The sequence below is a fragment of the Chenopodium quinoa genome, unplaced genomic scaffold, assembly GCF_001683475.1.
Source record: "Chenopodium quinoa cultivar QQ74 unplaced genomic scaffold, ASM168347v1, whole genome shotgun sequence".
Classification (NCBI taxonomy): domain Eukaryota; kingdom Viridiplantae; phylum Streptophyta; class Magnoliopsida; order Caryophyllales; family Amaranthaceae; genus Chenopodium; species Chenopodium quinoa.
The window spans coordinates 2,955,493-2,961,492 of NW_018745311.1; the positions used below are offsets into that span (position 1 = coordinate 2,955,493).

At 35.7% G+C, this 6,000-nt stretch overlaps 1 long non-coding RNA gene across 1 annotated transcript; it reads right to left on the reverse strand.

Moving 5' to 3' along the window:
• Positions 1 to 1,912: 1,912 nt before the first annotated feature.
• On the reverse strand, positions 1,913 to 3,268 carry LOC110712319. The gene is made up of 2 exons (XR_002509563.1): positions 2,913 to 3,268; positions 1,913 to 2,272 (listed from the first exon to the last, which is right to left on the reverse strand). It is a non-coding gene; the product is annotated as an uncharacterized LOC110712319 (long non-coding RNA).
• Between the last annotated feature and the right edge of the window lie 2,732 nt (positions 3,269 to 6,000).

Below are 6,000 nucleotides of genomic sequence, written 5' to 3' on the forward strand. Positions count from 1 at the left end.
ATTACATTTTCATGAATAGCAATTGGACAGACGGGATTGTTTACAATTTTAGTCAGACTCCTAAATGGAAATGCATCTTTATCATGGGAATGTGGCAGATTTGGAAGTTGAGAAATAGAGCTATTTTTAAAGTTGCGGTTTATAATTGTAACTATGTTTTTAACAGATTCATGATAGATTATCAAATAAACTCTTTTGTCTTGCAGGGTGTTTGGAAAGGAAAAGAAAAGGTTGGGGATGAGTCAGGACCATCCATTTGTCAAACCCCCTTGCTGGAAGCCTCCAAGACCTGGTTTTCTCAAGATAAATATTGATGGTGCTTGGATTTCTTAAGACAATGGTGGAGGGGGCGGTGATTTCAGGAATGTTAAAGGAGAATGGAATTTTGGGTACTCCAATAAGTACAATGCTCCTAGTGCCCTTGGTTCAGAACTCTATGCTCTTAGGGAAGGCCTTAATTACGCAAGGGCTATGCCCCTCTAATTTTTGGAAGTAGAAACAGATGTTGAACATATTAAGACTTTGCTGAATATGAACAATGAACTTGCAGCTGTCATCATTGATGTTACTAGACTTTTGAACAAGGAAATGACTGTCATTTTCAGTACCATTTCAAGGGAGCTCAATAGCCTAGCTCACTACCTAGCAAGATATGCTATGAATATGAGCTTGGGCCATGTTGATCATTTTGTTTGCCGAGTTAGTGCTAAAGCTGCTTACCATGCTGATCTTTAATATGTTGATCTTTAATATGCTGATCTTCAGTCCCTTCCGTCTTCTATTTAGTAATTGTCCTTGTTGTAGTTTGTTCTCTTTAATATGTTGGAAAACTTAGTTTAGTTGGGGTATGTTTGTTTTTAGTTGGTTTAAGTTATGGATTTTGTTCAAAGAATGTATTTTGCTTAAACAAGCTTCTTTGAACTATAGGTTGTAATATATTTAGGGCTTTGCCCAGATAATGCATGCTTCCTTTTGATTAAAAACAAAAATTTTGCAATTAATTGTATATTAAAATAAATAAGTAAATAACCACCACCTTAAAATAATTCTAATAGGAATAGGAAAGCTATTTAGGAAATAAATTGGGTACCAAGATTAGCCCATGGCTAGCCAGCTTGCGTGCCCATGTTATGAGCTTTGACGCCGTCCGACCCTTGCACACATTACAGGCCATAAGGCTCCACGAGCAGCTATCCAACGAGGTGCCTTGCAGTTAGCAGCACACACGCACCCACGACCAATAGTGTTGCTGGGCCTACGTGCACACTTTGCGCATTGCTGCTTTATAGCAAGTTGTTGGGCCTTAGCTTTGGCACCAAGTGTAATAAATAATAATAATAATAAAAATAAATATATAATAATAGTAATGATAATAATAATAATAATAATAATAATAATAATAATAATAATAATAATAATAATAATAATAATAATAGTAAAAGTAATAGTAACAGTAACAATAAAAATAATACACACCTTATGGTCGTCTGGGAGGTGAAGTAGGATAATCCCGTTCAAATATGCCTTAGAGACCACCTTTGGACGGGTCTCTATCTCGGGGGTCTGTTTGATTAAGAGACCAACCCTGATGAAGGGGTCTCTTATGAAGATAGAAGGGACCCGTTAATAGAGAGAGGGGGTCTGTTATAGTAGTGGTTTGAAAAATATTTTAATAGGAGAAGAGACCCATTGATAGACAAATAGGGTTCCTTAACTTAACATAGGAGACCCGTCCTTAGAGATATGGGGTCCCTTAGTTGAATAAATTCAGACCCTATATGTAAGATAGGCGGTCTGTTTGACTCTTCGTATATACAAACAAAATTAATACGGATACATACGACTATATTTTTACCAACCCTTTTAAACAAATATTAATTTACAATAAAATACAAATTTTCTACAACAAATATGAGTAGAATTTATCTATCATTATTTATAAAAATTTGTACAACTAATTTTACAACTTGTCGAAAAAATTTACAATAACTCAAACTCCATACTTCGTGTTAGGTATAACTATTGTACAAGAGTTATATAAAATCTACATTTTGAAAAAGAATAACTCTTATTGCAAAAAAAAAAAAAAAAAAAAACAAAACAAAAAAACAAAAAAAACACCTCTTACAATGTTATTAGAACTAAATTCAGATACATAAATAAACATTAAAATCGCCTACAACTATCGTCTTCGACTTCATAATTGAACACCATCAATCTCCACCTTTGCTGTGAACCCGTCAAATATTGAAGTTTCTCATTTCCATCAGATCTATTTTCCCATTGAATTTCTCTAACGATTAAACTTTATATCTTATGGAAATTTAATTAAAAATAAGGAAAATAATAAACTTTTAGATCAATATAATCAACTCCACAATAAATTAAAAACCCAAACCCCCAAATTCAACAATGTATACGAATAAACTCATCCAATAAACGATAGATTAAACCTTCAAACACGAAAAATCAAAACGAATAATATCTAAAGTTACCCAAGCATAATGCGGAGTACAAAAAATAAGATAGAAACCCAAATGTTAGATCTAAAAAGTAAATCAAATTAAATTTAAGAAAAGTATCAAGATTATCGATACAACTGGAAAAAAAAAAATTAAACTAAAGTATTAACCTGAATGGATGAATATTGAAATGATAACCAAAGTCAACCAAAAAAAAATTTAGACAAAAAACAGAAATACACCATAACATGAAAACCTAACTTCATGTCGCAAATAAGCCCTTAGAGCACCATACTATTCCTCAAGTCTTATAATTAAGATATTATTCCAATTCAAAAATCAAATTAAAAAACAAAGGCGTGAGGTTTTTACAGGCTTAATTTGTGGTAGAATAGTACGAAGTGTCTATATATCAGACTATCACCCACGAAAAATTTCAAAACTACTCACCTAAACCCGAAATCACCACGAATAAACTCGTAGTAAAATAGAAAGAGGAAGCGGGTCGGCGCTGAAGAGGAGGAGGAAGCGACCGTCGGCGTTATGAAGGAGGTTGTAGCAACATTTTTTGCTCTTGGAGAAAAAAATAAGATAAGAGGAGAGAGGAGAGGAGAGGGGAGTGAGATAGAAAGAGAGAACGGCGTGAAGCAAGGTAATGGGGGAATCGGGGAATAAGAAGAGAAGTAGGGTTTTGTTCTCAACTCAAAAAAAAATTGGTTTGACTGGTGGGCCCATACACAAATAAGAGACCTGTTAGGTCAAACCACGGGTCTCTTATTTTTTCCCCTCCATCTTCCCAAAACTATTGTTGGCCCTTTTATATATAAGAGACCCGTTTCCACTAATATTAGATCCCTTATGTTAAAGAGACCCATTGTATTAACCAACAGGTCTTTTATTATAGGTTCCTTTTCCCATTTTTGTAGTAGTGTGGTCCTGTTCTTTTTGCTTTGGTTTTACAACCCCTGGTGTGTAAAATCAAAGACACTTATGATGTATGTCTTCAGGCTTGATGACGAAATTGTTATTGGTGACACGTTGGAAGGGCTTTGTTTTGGGTTACATCTTAACGTGGAAAAAAGTGAAGTTCTCTGGCCTACAGAAGACCCTTGAAGTATTCTCATGAGTGTCATTTATGGCACTCATAAGGTAGTCTTTTAGGATGTTTTCACCCTATTTTCATAGCTTTCTTTTATTATTTTGGTCTTTTCTCCTTTAGTTTCTCTATTTCTTTCTTTCTTCGTGCTTTACTTTCCTTTATGTAGTTTTCTTTGTGTTTCCCTTATATTTGGCTCTTTTTCTCTTCTATTTTCTTTCTTTGTTTACTTTTGTAGGTGTTTAAGGAGTTGGCTTTGCAAAAGGATCAAGAAGAGCCAAAAGGGCTAAGCAAAGAAGAAGCAAGCTTCTTGGAGAGGGCTTGGAGAGGGCACGGAGAGGGCACACAGCCTTTGCCAAAGGTCGCGGGTGCGGAAAAAGTGCAAGAAAATGGAGGTTTTGGCAGGAACTCTCCACGCCCTGGCCGCGGTCTAGCTGCGGGCGCGGATGTTTTGGAGAGACCGTTTCTATTGGAAAGACCGCAGGCCCCTAATTACAATTGGGAGTAGAGAATTTTCCGCGCCTTTAGCTGCGGGCACGGGCTACAATACCCGCGGGCGCGGGTGTTGCCCAGATTGCCCGCGGAGTTAGTTATGGGTTCCGTACCCAATTTTCCGCGCCCGCGGGATATTCTTGGAGAGGGTGCAACCGATCAGATTTTCTTCTTTGTCTATAAATACTCTTGTAATTCCTTGTCAAAGCTAACTTTTAGATAATTTTTCATTTGCTTAGTTTTTAGAGAGAGAAACTAGAGAGAAGTTAGAGAAAAAGTAGAGATAGAAATTCTTGGATTTTGATTTGTATTACAACATTGCTTCAATCAAGTTTGAATTTCTTCTTCATATTAATGAAAGTTTGTGAGATTTCTTTCGTTTGAATTTACTTTTATTGCAATTTCCTTTAATGCTTGAATGTTTGAATTGAATTTTGGTTTAGGTTTGAGAAATTGTTGAATTATAGAATTCCTTCTTGATTAAACTTGAAATTAATATGTTTGTGATTGAATTTGTTTTGTCTTTCAATTTCACCATGATTAGTGAGTAGATTAGTTGATAGGGAGAAGGGGAAGCATGCTTGATAGATGATTTTTTCTAGTTGATGATCATTGATTGATTGATTGTTGCAATAAAATTGGTTGACATAGTTGTGCATGTGATTAATTAGACTAGGAGTGATCAACCTATAAGATTAATCTAGATTGCATTGCAAATTTCAATGACTTGAACCCTTGATTTGAGAATTGCTTTAATTGATTGAATTCGATTGTGATTTTCCTAGTTAGCCATTCAAAGTGAACCCTATCTTGGCTTACAGGAGATAGATTTTGGATTCCTTTGATTGCAACTATTGTTTGTCCCTTGTAATGTTTGAATCGATTGAGTGATCTATCCAATTAGCATAATCATTGAGCTTGCATATGGAACCTATATCCCTAGTGTTTAGCATATTTAATTTCTCAATTTATCTAGTTTCTTGTTACCTTAGTTACCAACCACAACCATTTATATTCTTCGAATTAGCTTGATATAGGCTATAACTTGCACCTACTCATTCCTTTGGGTTCGACCCTTGACTTACCATATACTCGTATTAGATTGGTCGAGTGTTTACAAATTAGGTTTGGCTCTAGGGAGAGGTAGATAGCGACCTGCATTTTCCTCTTGTCATAGTCTTGTGGGGGTTTTTCTACCTAATATTGCTCGACCTTTGCGTGGTGTTCAGTTGCTTGGTGGTCTCACTAGATAGTTTCGATTCCGGTTTTGGAGGTGAGCTTGTGATGCAAAGGGTGACCAAGACCATTGCGCTAATGGATAGGGTTGCTAAGCTTGACAATGCTTAGTGCAAGTTGTTGTTGCTTAGGGCATGTCCTGGAGTTTCTAACTCTACTTTGAGTTGCGTACTTGTCCCCCTAGTACTTTTGAGGTGGCTCAGCGCACATTACATCACCACTAGAAAACATGAAAATAGCGACGGACTGGTTCAGACGGATATATTATTCCGTCAGAAAGTCAAAATTTCCGAAGGATTTTTTGACGGAAGGGAAATTCTATGTCGTTGGATTCTAAAATTCCTACAATCAAACAAAATTTAACCAAACCTACTCCTAGTATAGGGGTAAGTCCGATTCGAGCCCAAAGGAATGGAGACAAATGCTATGGTCTTAAGTCAAACTATTCAGAAGATTGAATAATTGGTTTGGTAAAACAAAAACAAATCAACACGAAAAAATTCTAAAAATGGAAATCAATATCAAGATACTAGGGAATTAGGATCCACACACATTCACGATAAACATGCTAATTTGATAGGAAGTTAATCAATCGAAGAATGTGAGGGAAAATAATATTTGCAATCAAAATCACTTGAAAAACTATTTCCTAGGTGTCAAACTAGTGTTCTCTACGAATGACTATCAAAGGAAAATCACAAGACAAGTTCAATC